General features: G+C 42.8%; 1 protein-coding gene across 1 annotated transcript in view; it reads right to left on the bottom strand.

The window, feature by feature from the left end:
• Raph1 (Ras association (RalGDS/AF-6) and pleckstrin homology domains 1) overlaps window positions 1-13260 on the bottom strand; it is an 83662-nt gene extending 70402 nt beyond the window's left edge. The window contains 1 exon segment of the mRNA XM_070018820.1: window positions 13087-13260. The gene's annotated coding sequence lies outside the window, so the exon portion shown is untranslated.
• Window positions 13261-13768: the final 508 nt, after the last annotated feature.

Raw genomic sequence — 13768 nt, 5'->3', positions numbered from 1 at the left:
TTATTCAAAACTTTTTTGAAAGCTTCAACTTGTGATTGAAACCATTTCTTAATAAACTTCTGCAATAATACATATTTTCCAAGGATTAAAAAATACTATAGAAATCCTATATCCTCCTAAATATTCCTTCAGAAATATATTAAAGAATGTTAGTTTAAGAAAATATAGCCGGGCGCTGGTGGCTCACGCCTGTAATCCTAGCTACTCAGGAGGCTGAGATCTGAGGATCGCGGTTCAAAGCCAGCCTGGGCAGGAGAGATTGTGAGACTCCTATCTCCAATAAACCACCAGAAAACCGGAAGTGGCGCTGTAGCTCAAGTGGTAGAGTGCTCGCCTTGAGCTGAAGAGCTGAGGGACAGCACCCAGGCTCAGAGTTCAAGCCCCACGACCGACAAAAAAAAAAAAAAAGAAAGAAAATATAAAAGTCAGGGTGCTGATGGCTACTTAGGAGGCTGAGATCTGAGGAACAAGGTTCAAGGCCATTCCAGACAGGAAAGTATGTAGGACTCTTAGCCCAATCAACCACTAGAAAACTGGAAATGGCAGTGTGGCTCAAAGTGTTAGAGAGCTAGCCTGGGGCAAAAGAGCTCAGGGACAATATTTAGGCCTTGAGTTCAAGACCCATGACAGACAAAAATAAATAAATAAATAAGAATACCCATTTCATCTTTATCAAGTTGGCAAAACAAGTGTGATAAAACTAGGAGGATGTAGAGCAATGGGAACTTTTTGATAGACAGATATATTCCTTTATCATTTTGGAGAGCCATTTGAAGATTATGTGCCTTATGAACCAAAATACTACATTTTTTTCCACAAACATTACTTTCCAACTAGTAAGAGAATCAGGATATCTTTGTTCCAGAGAAGACTCATTCTCAATGGTAAATTATTTCCTAAATAGAAAATTTTTTTATGAAAAATATAAGCTTTCTTGAAGCACTTACTTTGGCCTGAATAAAATAACTGGAAGAGAAGATTATGTTTAATTTCAAAAGCAACTGGTTCAGCAAAAGAGAAGTTGATGAAAGTAAGGAGCCAAAGGATATATATTACTGATGTGATTGAACATTGACCTTAGTATTCTGTAACATCATGTTTACTGATTGTCTCATAGCAATGTATTTTAAAAGTCATCACGCAGGCATCAGTGGCTCACAACTATAATCCCTAGCTACTTAGGAAGCTGAGATTTGAGGACTGGAGTTCAAAGCAAGCCCAGGCAGACAAATCTGAAAAGACTCTAATCTCAAATTAACTAACAAAAAGCTGGAAATGGAAGCATAGCTCAAGTGGAAGATCATTAGGCATAAGCAAAATAACTGAATGAGAATGTGAGTCCCTGAGTTCAAGCCCTGGCACCAAAAACAAAGTTATCCAATTTAAAGATAATTTAAGCAATTATCTCACACAAATAAGAGTTAAATTTCCTGATGATCATAAGTAGCTGTGGTGATAAGGATACTTAGTGTTTTCAGAACCATGATTAAACTACCTTTCCCTTAATGGCAAATGAAATGCTAAAACCTAGTAAATTAAGAAAATCACCATCCAGAAAGGTGGAGGAACACTGAACACTCTCACTCTAAAACAGAGAAGCAACTTCTTACTTTTCCTTTGTATTCTTCAAATGGCTGTTTAGGGGAGTTACAATTCAACACGTGCACTTACGTGTACAGAGTATCTTGATCAGCTACCACCTTCCATCCCTTTCCCCCCTCCCACCTGTTACTTCCCCCACCAGTCATATCAAGTCTCCTACTTCCTTTCATATGTGTATACATTGTGTATTATGACTGCATTTGTACATTCCTTTCTCCATTTTCTACTCCTTCCCTTTAGCAGTCCCCCTATTATTTTAGTTTCTTGACATTTATTTTGTTAAACTGTTAATTGTTCAAAGGTTTACACCACAGAATTTCACTCCTACACATACCATACACTAATCAGCTTAATTGTGTACATATGCACAGGGCCATGTATGTATTTAATGAAAGATACGACAGGCCTAAGACCCTCATGAGAGAAAATATGAACGCTTTTTCTTTCTGGACTTGGTTTAATATACTTAGTAGTTTTTTTTCTTCCAGATCCATCAATTTCCATGCAAATGACATTTCATTCTTCCTAATGGATGACTAACAGTTCAATATATGTGTATATATACTACATTTTCTTGGTCCATTCGTTGGTTGTTAGGTATCTAGATTGCCTCTTAAGTTTGGTTAGTGTGAACAGTGATGCAATGAACACAGGTTCCTTTATTGTATCTTGTCTTGTAAACTTCTAAATAAATGCCCAAAGGCAGTTGATATCAAGGATCACAAGCTAGTTCTATTTTTAGTTTTCTGAGGAATCTCCATACTGACTTCCACAGTGGTTGTACAAATTTACATTCCCACCAACAGCGTTTTTTTTTTTTAAATTTTATTTTATTTGTGAACATACTGTACAGAGGGGTTACAATTACATGGGCAGGATAATGCGTACATTTCTTACCAAGCATTGCAGCCTCCTCCTTTGTTTACCCTTCCCATCCCTTCCCAGCCTCCCCCCTCCCCCACAATCCCAATCCTTCTCATTCCCCTCCCCCCCCCCCCCCCCCCCCCCCCCCGCACCGATGTTGTAAAGCTTGTTTTGGACATGACAACTTGTACTTCTCATTGTTGCAACAGGTCCACCTGTATCCTTAAACAACTGGTTTTTCCCCATCTCCTCCACAAGTTATACTGACATCAAATATAGTGAAAGCAGGGGTTATACTGTGGGGGAGGGACATACAAAGCAACAAAGAGATAATCTTATAAATGCGTTAGAAACACATGCCTGAAAGAAAAAAACATTAAAATACATATCTAAGGGTTCATTTTCCTGACCTCACATTATCTGACCTTTTCCGCTTGACTCATACCTATACTAGATATTGCAAATAAGGGAAACCATGGGACCTATGTTTCTTTGGGCCTGGCTTACTTCACTTAATATAATTTTTTCCAAGTTTTTCCATTTCCTAACAAATGGGGCAATGTCATTCTTTCTGATGGAGGCATAGAATTCCATTGTGTATATATACCACATTTTCTTGATCCATTCATCTGCTGAGGGACATCTGGGTTGGTTCCATATCTTAGCTATGGTAAATAATGCTGCAATAAACATTGTTGTGCTGGTAGCTTTAGTGTGGTCTTGTTTGTAAACATCTGGGTAAATGCCCAAAAGTGGGATTGCTGGGTCATAGGGGAGATCTATGTGAAGTCTTTTGAGGAACCTCCATACTGCTTTCCAAAGTGGTTGAACAAGTTTACATTCCCACCAACAATGAAGTAAGGTTCCTTTCTGTCCACATCCCCTCCAGCATCTGTTGTTGTTAGAGTTCTTGATTTTTGCCATTCTAACTGGAGTGAGGTGATATCTCAATGTTGTTTTGATTTGCATTTCTTTTATGGCTAGGGATGTTGAACATTTCTTCATGTGTCTATTGGCCATCCTTCTTTCTTCTTCAGAGAAGTTTCTCTTTAAGTCTTTCGCCCACTTATTTATTGGGCAGTTGTTTCTTTGAGGATTTGTTGTTGGGGGGTTTAATTTTTTGAGTTCCAAGTATATTTTAGATATGAGACCCTTGTCCGTTGTATGGCTAGTAAAGATCTTCTCCCAATCGGTGGGCTTTCTATTGATCTTGCTAGCTATGTCATTTGCCCTGCAGAAGCTCTGCAACTTTATGCAATCCCATTTGTCCAACCTTTCTTTGATTTGTTGTGTTTCCGGGTCTCTGTTTAAAAAATTTCGGCCTGAGCCAAGGAGACCTAGGGTTTCTCCTATTCCATCCTGTAATCCAACAGCGTTTTAGGGTCTCTTCTTCCCTGTATCTTCACCAGCATCTGATGTTGCTTTTATTTATTTTTTGTAGGTCGTGGGGCTTGAACTCAGGGTCTGGGTGCTGTCCCTGAGCTTTTTCACTGGAGACTAGAACTCCTCCACTTTGAGCCACAGCCCACTTCCGATAGTCTGGTGGTTAACTGGAGATAGGAGCCTCATGGACTTTCCTGTCTGGGCCGGCTTCAAACCTTGATCCTCAGATCTCAGCCTCCTGAGTAATTAGGATTACATGTGTGAGCCACTGGTGCAATGCTGTTGCTGATATGCTTAATGACAGTCACTCAGATGGGAGATGAAATCTCAATGTTGTTTTGATTTGCATTTGCTTTATGGCCATGGATGCTGAGAATTTCTTCTTGTAATTACTGGCCATTTGTACTTCCTCTTTTAAGATGTGTCTATTTAGCTCCTATGCCCATTTATTAACTGCCCATTCTTTGCTGAGGGTGGGAAGGGGAGGGGGGTTAGTTTTTTAAGTGCCTTGTATATCTGGTTACTAGACCCTTGTCAGGTGTATAGTTGGCCAAGATCTCAGAGAAATGATTTCTAACTTTTAAAAATACCTTCCAAAGCTAGGTGGCAGTATCTCACACTTGTAATCCTAACTATTCAGGAGGTTGATATCTGAGGATTGTGGTTTGAAGACAGCCTAGGAAGGAAAGGTCCATGAGACTCTAATTTCCAATTAACAAGTAAAAAGCCAGAAGTGGAGCTGAAGCTCAATTGGTAGAGTGCTAGCCTTGAGCAAAGAAGCTCAGGGACAGTGCCCAGGCCCTGAGTTCAAGTACACGCTTGCGCACGTGCGCGCACGCGCGCACACACACACACACACACACACACACACACACACACACACACACACACACACACACACACACACACACACACACACACACACACACACACACACACACACACACACACACCCTTCCAAATGTAAATTTCAATACATTTTGAACTCAATTACTAAAAAACAAGATAAAGATAAATCTTCACATTCGATTGAAAGAACTGCTAAACACATAGGAAAACTAAAACTACTAGCCAAATCTGCATTAACTGATGGACAGAAATCTAATAATGAGCATCTCTGTTTAGAAAGTACAGCTTTCAGGGCTGGGAATGTGGCCTACTAGTAGAGTGCTTGCCTAGCATGCATGAAGCCCTGGGTTCAATTCCTCAGTACCAGATAAACAGAAAAAGCTGGAAGTGGCTCAAGTGGTAGAGTGTTAGCCTTGAGCAAATGAAGCGCAGAGACGGTGCCCAGGGTCTGAGTTCAAGCCCTAGGACTGGCCAAAAAGAAAAGAAAAAGGAGAAATAAAAAAAGCAAGTACAGCTTTCTAAACAAAGAGGTAAGAGAGGGCAAGTCCCTACATAAGCTGCCTTACAGCTTCTGGATAAGTATTAAAAATAAATATTAATGGCTGGGAAGGTGGCTCAGTGGTACAGTGCTTGCCTTGCATGCATGAGGCCCTGGGTTTGATTCCTCAGCACTGTATAAGCAGAAAAGGCTGCAAGTGGTGCTGTGGCTCAAGTGGTAGAGCACTAGCCTTGAGCTGAAGAGCTCAGGGACAGAGCCCAGGCCCAGAGTTCAGGCCCCATGACCGACAGCAAAAAAAATAAAATAAAATAAAAATAAAAAAATAATAATAATATTAAGCCAGGCACAGTGGCTCATATCTATAATCCTAGCTATTCTGGAGGTAAAGAATCAAAGTTTATGATTCAAGGTCAGTCCAGGCAAAAGTTCATGACAGCACCATCTCAACCTTTAAAGGTGAACATGGTAGTTCATACCTGCCATTCCACCTACTGGAGAAGTGTAAGTAGGAAGATGGGTGTCCAGACCAGTCTGTGTAAAAAGTTAGATATTATCTGAAAACTAAGCAAAGGAAAACAAGAATAGGCAGTAGAGCAACTGTTTAGCAAATGGGAAGCCAATGAGTTTAAACCCTAATACTGTATCCCCCCCCAAAAAAAAAAGGATCAGAGATACATAGATTTAAGATACAAACCCTTGGAATGTATACATTACCAAGTACTAAAACCAAAAATTTTCAAACCAAATGCATCATGTTCATCTCCTCTGTTTTAAGATAGCCATGTTTATTTTTTTTAAAAACTTGGACAAACAAAAATGTTTTTTTCAATCAGTGCTAAATCATTGCTTACACTTGTGAAGTATACTACTCACAGAAAGAGAGGAATCAATTATTTCATTCACCAGTATCCAATGTTGTTACAATGAAGTCAAATAAGCCAAGAAATAATAGAAATAATTATCCTTTATAAATACAAGTAAATTTTTATGAATTTTTCCAGTTATATAAGGTGTGTGGCTGTCCAAACCTATAATCCCAGTGCTCTGATGGTTGAAGCAGGACTATCTCAAGGCCAGCCTGGGTTACCTAGATGGTCTCAAAATAAAACTATCAACTACATGTAGTATGCATATAAATCAATAGTAGCGTGCCTGTTAAGTTTGTATGAAGCCCTGGATTTCAATTCCCAACATCAAAAACAAGTATTTTTTAAATCCTCAAATAAAGGTTTTCATTAAAACATTATCACTGTTTCTATTATGTTATTACTTAAAGGATTGTGGTACCTCTCAGGTAAAAGTAGGTCCAATACTACAAAACATAGAATATGACACAGTTCATAATTATCTACAACATAAAGCCTACAGGAATGGTTCTGTTTAGAGTGTTAACAGCTTCACAAAGCAATGGAGATAAGTCTCAAAAGATGAATGAGTTTGACCAAAAAATATGAGGGAGAACAAATCATGCTTAGGAATTGTGCACAGAGGGTGCATAATTTGGAGGACATAAAGAACACATCCTACTTTCATGGTATACTTTTAGTTATTTTGCTATATTGACTTAACTAATACTTTTCCTTCACATCTCAAACTTACTCAAATCTTCCTAAAAAGTTATTCATTTTTTCATAGTTATAAAACATTTTCACTAGATATCAATTATTTTCCAGGGCTTAAATTTTGCTTAAATTTTAAGTATTATGTTTTGACATCAATCATGGGTTTCACTAACCTTATTTTCCCCTTCCTTTAATGAATTGTCTCCCACTTCCAACCCTAACCTCCTAATCTCTTCACTCATTTTCAACTCATTATTCCTTCTGATTCTTTGTGGATTCAGCTTCTTCAATTACATTCTCTGTTGATTCTTTGTACCTTACACTTAAAGTGGCATCCTCTCTATTTAAAGAGAGAACATCTAGCACTTTAATATGTCTTTCGTGCCTAGCTCTGCCTTAACAGAGAAACAGTGTATTTTATTTATTTATTTATTCATTTATTTATTTTCTGTGCTGGTCCTAGGGCTTGAACTCAGGACCTGGGTGTTGTCTCTGAGATTCTTTTTCTCAAGGCTAGTACTCAACCACTTGAACCACAGATCCACTTCTCGCTTTTTTTTTTGGGGGGGGGGGTCAGTCCTGAGGCTTGCAACTCAGGGCCTGGGTGCTGTCTCTGAGCTTTTGTGCTTAAGACTAGTACTCTATCACTTTGAGCGATAACACGACTTCTGGTTTTCTGGTTGCTTATTGGAGACAATAGTCTCAATGACTTTCCTGCCTGGGCTGGCTTCTAACCATGATCCTCAGATCTCAGCTTCCGGGGTAGCTAGGATTATAGGTGTGAGCCACCAGCACCTGGCCAGTATGCATTTTACTAACAGCATAAATATGTACTTTAATAGCAGTTGGATCATGAGATGATGCTTTGGGAGATCATATAAAGTGAGAAAACTTGCAGTATTTCACAACAAAACTTTTCCAGATGAAATCTAACACAGTGTTTGGTTTTCAACTATATTTATTATAAACTCAAAGAGAAATTGTGAATTAGAAATGTTATAGCCTTATGACCACCTAAATAATATTTACTTTTGGAATATTTTGTTTTGATTTTACTGAGATAAATAGTTGGAGGTAGAAATAATTAGGTTTGTTTAGGAAACATCTTTTCATTTCATTTCAATTCGGATAGTGTCTTATTATATAGCACAGGCTGGTCTTAGACTCAAGATCCTCCAAAAGTGCTGGAATTATATGTGTGCACCACCCTGCCTAGCTTAGTAGCAGCATTTAATGGTTCATTCTGCAGTCTTATGATACTCAAGTACATAGATCCAAAAGTTAAAAAAAAAATCTTTCTTTCCAAATTGACTTGCTAATAATATTTAACAACTCTCACAGGGCAAATAAGAAAAACCCAAAACATACAAGCTATAATACGATTTCACAACCTGTTAAGATACTCATTGTTACTTAACTGTAGTTGTAGTACACTTACAAAGAACTGTGTACAAATCCTGCTTATTTAACTTAGCATAGTGCATATCCTACAGACCTATATTGAGACAGTTTTGTATGAACAGACATACATAATAACTAATTTTTTATATAACCTACCTCAATCATAGGTTTCCTTATCAATAACCCATATAAAATTCACAAGTAGATACAGAGAAGTAACAAAGGCTTTATTCTAAGGACTGTTTCTGCATAATTATATATAGCCATGTAGTACCAAGGCCTTCACTGCTAAAAATGTAAATATATATAGGCATATACACATAAACATAGATACATATAGATATATGTTAGTATATGAAGATCCTAAGACCATTCAATAGGAAAAGGTTGGTTCTTTCTACAACTGATGCTATGGATACTGAATATCCACATGCAAGAGAATGAAGTTAAAGTCTTACTTAACATATAAAAATTAATTAAAACATGAATCAAAGACCTAAATGTAAAGACTAAAACTATAAAACTTCCACAAGAAAATAAAAGAAAAACTTCATGCACTGAATTTGGCAATGAATTCTTAGACATGACTCAAAAGCATAGTCAAAAAAGAAAAAGGAAACTAGACTTCATTAAAATTAAAACCTTTGCATGTTAAAGGATTCTATCTACAGCAGTGAAAAGGCAGTCCACAAAATGGGTGAGCGTATTTGCACATCATATATTTGATAGGCGACTAATATTCCAAGTAGAAATTCAACTAAATAAAACAATTTAAAATGGGTGACGGACTTGAAAAAAATTGTCTCCAGAGATTTCTCCAAGTATATACCAATGACCAAGAAGCACTTGAAAAGATTCTCACATCACTAATCATTATGAAAATCAAAATCATGATGAGATACCATTTTATACCCATGAGGATAGCTAATGTTAAATATGTAATACTAAAGTAATATGTAATGTGAATATATTATATATATTACACAATGTATTAGTTGATACTTATATAGTATATTTATATAGTACATCTGCAGATATAACTTGGTGGTATATAGACCATGTCTGCATGTGCAAAGTTCTGTATTCCATCCCCAGTACGAGTGGGTAGGAGACAGGGCAGAAAACAACTACTGACAAAGAAATGGGGAAATTAAGCCTTGCTCATTGTTCATGGGAATGTAAAATGGTACCACTATTGTGGAAAACAATATTGCAGCTTCTCAAAAAAATTAAAGAATTACCATATAATGTCGTTTTATATCAAGGTTAATAACCAAAAGAACACTGGAGAAAAAAAACCAACAACACTGGAGATATATATCTACAAGCTGTAGTCACAATTGACAAAAAAAAGAAAATTTAAATATTCATATATGTGGTATAATCATGTTATTTGCCCTTAAAAATGCATGCTATAACATAGATTACTCTTGAAGACATTATAAGTCAGACATAAAAGAACAAATGTTAAGATTCTATTTATAGGAAGAACCCAGAGAGTAGTAATATTTAGAGGCAGAAATAGTTGTTACCAGGATAGTAGGGTGGGTAGTCAGTTATTGTTTATTGGTCAGAATTTCAGTGGAGATAGCAGTATCTCAAGGTATGAGTATACTTAATGTCACTGAAAAAAATTACCCCTTAGTAATGGTTAAAAATGATTAATTTTATGTTATATATACTTTCTTTTTTAAAGTAAGTTGTTTACTAAGGTGGCAGCATAGGAGTGTGGTTAAGAAAATAAGTTTGGGCTAGGAAGGTGGCTCAGTGGTAGAGCGCTTGCCTTGCATGCATGAGGCCCTGGGTTCGATTCCTCAGCACCACATAAGTAAAAAGAAAAAGCTGGAAGTGGTGCTGTGGCTCAAGAGGTAGAGCGCTAGCCTAGAGCTGAAGAGCTGAGGGACAGCGCCCAGGCCCAGAGTTCAGGCCCCATGACTAGACCAAAAAAAAAAAAAAAAAAAAAAGCAAGCAAGCTTAAGGGCTAGAAGTTTAAGTTGTACCTAGCATGCAGGAGGTACTAGGCTCAATCCCAAGTACTGCAAGGAAAAACAAAAACAAAATCTCACACACATACACACACACAAGCTTAAGAATTGAACTTCCTTGAGGAGTGCAAGTGGCCCACACCTATAATACTAGCTTCTCAGGAGGCTGAGATCTGAGGGTCAAGATTTGAATGCTAACTGGGCAAAGAAATATGAGACTCTTATCTCCGATTAACCAGCAAAAAAAGTCAGAAGTGGAAGTGTGGCTCAAATGGAAGAGCACCAACTTTGAGTGGAAAAGCCATTTGAAAACATAAGGTTCTAAATTCAAGCTCCAATACTTACACCAAAGAAGAAGAAAGGATTAGGCTTCCTGGTTTTAAAACACTTCAGCTCTATATGCAGTCTGGGGACAAGCTCTATATGCACTCTGCCTGCGTGTGCGTATGTGTGTGCATGAGTGTGTGTGTGTGTGCGTGAGTGTGCGCGTGCGCGCGCATGTGTGTGTGTGTGTGTGTGTGTGTGTGGTTTTGGAAACAAGGATTCAATGGGTAGCCCAAGCTGGGCCCAGAACTTTAGGTCCTCTAGCTTCAGACTCTTGTGTCTTGGGACTTCTGGTGTGCACCACTATGCCAGGCTTAAAAACGTTTAAAATTAGGTTTCCTGTGGTGCTAGGTACAGAATCCAGGCCTTTGGAAATGTTAGACAAGAACTCTATTACTGAGCTATGACCCCTTTCACAAACCTCAGGACATACTTCTGTAGAACTTCTGAAGTTATTCCTCAAAATTTTTACTTTCTCCTTTTTGGAGATGTGTTCTCAATAAGCCCAGACTGGCCTCAAATTCAGGATTCTTCTACCTCATCCTCCAAGTCCTGAGATTACAGGGCAATTATCCTCAAGGACAAAAGTGTAAAAAAAGCTCTTCAGAAAACAAAGAATTAGGAATTATGAAAACATACACAAAAAGGTGCCACTTTCAGTTATCTTATTAAATTCTTACCAAAACTTGGGTCTCAAGATTTTGCTACTGCCTCTACCAAACAGAGCTAACACTGATCACAAGGAAACATCTACAAATGCTTCTTTATGAAAATCAAACACAGAGAGCAGCAGCCCAAGCACTACAAAATATCTACTGCAAAATATCATATAGTAAGGTCTGCAGGCATTTGGTACTTACTTGAACAGGGCTGTATCTGGTTTATGGGAAATTCATGACACAACATAAAGCAAAATAACAATTTCAAGGTCAAACTCTTGAAGAAGAGTTTTAAAAAAGCTTTTGGGTGTCTTTTTATTTTGTCCTCTCCCAACTGTCTTTCTTCTGAATTCAGCTCACCAGGACTGAACTGCCTCCAGTGGAACGTCCTCCTCTCCTCACCTCCATCTGTTGAAATCCTACCCATCCTTAAAGCTTCTATTCAGATGCCAAGATTCCATGACTTTCCCTAGCTTCCACTGACCCAAGTCTAGCATTAATCTCTTCTTCACTGCCTTTATTCTCCACCTCTGCCTCCACATCGCAGAATGGACTGTATTACAATGACTCATTTCTCACCTGCCCTCTCCCAAAAATTTCCCCGAGAGAGGAGGGAAAAGGGAGGAAGGAAACGAACACTTGTTAGACCCACCATGCCAGGCAAAGTGCTACCGAGTTAGTTACACTGACTCTCATTTAACCTGCTTGACACACATCTGGAGAGGTAAACAGGTGGCGTTATTTCTGTTTACTGACAGGAACTACTGTGCAGAGTTCAACAGCTTGTCCACTCCCAGGTTGCTAGCCAGCCAATTCTACTGCCTCTGGAACGTTCTGTTTCCCCAGCTCCAAAGTGCTCTTTCCAAACACCCCGTGTTGCGGGGTCTGGTTCACTCCGTGTCTCCTGACAGGGTAGATAACCCCCAACTATTTGCTGGATTTAGTCTCTACCCTTTAATAATCCGATCACACCCGACCCCTACGTTTACCACACTCGCTACCTTTAGTGGTCCTTTCACCTACTTCATTAAGGCGGTTCTCCACGTGAGACAGGCTGCAGACAACATCCAACCCCTGACTGGGCGGAGGAGTGAAGGGCCTTTCCGTCTCCCTCCCTCCCCGCCCCCCCCCCCGGGCTTCTATACAAAATGTTCGGGCGTGCGGCGCACCCGACCGTTCTCCAAGGCTCTCATTTCACACTGAGTCACGTCTCCGCGCTCACAAAGCTCCCGGGCTCGAGCCGTCCGCCGCCGGCAGCGCGAGGCCGCCCCTGGCTGTCCGAGGCGGGCACCCTTCCTGGAAGGGCGGCAGCCGCACCTCCGCGGGGACACCGCGGGGACACCGCCGCCTCCCTGGCCGCCCCCCCCCACCCCCCCGTTGAATGGCAGTTTGGATTTCCGGCGGGAATGCGCACGGAGAGCAGACACGGGGCTAGAACGCTCCCGAGCAATTACTTCGCAGGCTTAATTAGAGGACACAGAAGGCGCCCCGCCTTTCTCAATCTCGGCACTGAACTCGTCTCTGAAGCGTGTTGGGGGCAGGGGGCGCCGAAGCCCCAGCACTCCCGCATCCCGTCGCCGGTTCCTGCGGCGAGTGTGGGGGTCCCCTACCCCACCCCACCCCGCCCGCAATCCCGGGCGACCGGCACCGCGCCGGGGAAGGAGAAGCCCGGCCGCACCCTCCCAGGCGGCCGCACGCCTCATTGTCTCCCCGGGTGCAGCCCCCGGGGCCGCGGGGCGCAGGCTGAACGCCGCCGAGCCCCACCCACCCACCGGCCACCGCTCGCGGCGCGGGTCCAGCGGGCTGGAGCCGGCCGGCGACCCCGCCCCAGGTGGCGGCCGCTCCGACGCGCCGGGGTGACGGGGCCGGGAGCCGGGAAAATGGAGGTGGGAGCGCTTCCCGGCTCCGCGCCCGGCTGCCTGCCTCCCCGCACCCCAATGGCGAGGCAGAGCACTCACCGCGGCCGCCGCTCGGTCTTCCAGCGGCCCCGGCTGGCGTGGCGGCCCCGGGTCCGGCGGCGCCTGGGCTCGCGCTTCTGCAGCCGCCGCCGCCGCCTCCTTTCCAGGCGCGGCGCTCCTTCCCGGGAGACGCCGCGAGCGCCGGCAGCTCCCGCGCCGCGCGCTCCGTGACGGACTGACTGACGGACAGACGGCCGGACAGGCCGAACGGGCGGCGGCGGCGGCGGCGGTGGCAGGGGCGGGGCCGCCGCAGCGCCCCGCGGCGGTGGATCTGAGAGCCACCGCGTCCGGCCCCGGCGCAGGAGGCGGGGCTGAGGGCCGGGCGGCCCGAGGGCGGGCGGGCCGACTCGCGGCCGGCTGCGCGCTCCCCGCCCGCCGCCCGCGGCCCGCGCTCACTTCCGGCGCAGACGGGCGCGCGCGCGCCTCTCGCCCCCGCTCCGCGCGCCCCCGCCCTGCGCGTCCTCTCCCCGCGCGCCCCGGCCTCGCCGACCCCACCCCACACCCCCCCGCGGGCGCCGGACCGCACCCAGCCCGCGCCGTTCTCCGGGCCCCGCCTTTCCTCCGCGCGCGTCCCAGTGAACCGCCTCCAGGAACGAATGAATCAGAGAATGAATGAGTGGGGAGGAAAATCCCGGTGCCGCCCCACCTCCGCGGTGGCGGTTCCTGGGCAGCGGGCCCGGCG

The sequence above is a fragment of the Dipodomys merriami genome, unplaced genomic scaffold, assembly GCF_024711535.1.
Source record: "Dipodomys merriami isolate MVZ:Mamm:240054 unplaced genomic scaffold, mDipMer1.0.p SCAF_1, whole genome shotgun sequence".
NCBI lineage: Eukaryota > Metazoa > Chordata > Mammalia > Rodentia > Heteromyidae > Dipodomys > Dipodomys merriami.
Note: the sequence above shows the minus strand (reverse complement) of the source record. Positions and strands in the feature narration are given on the sequence as shown.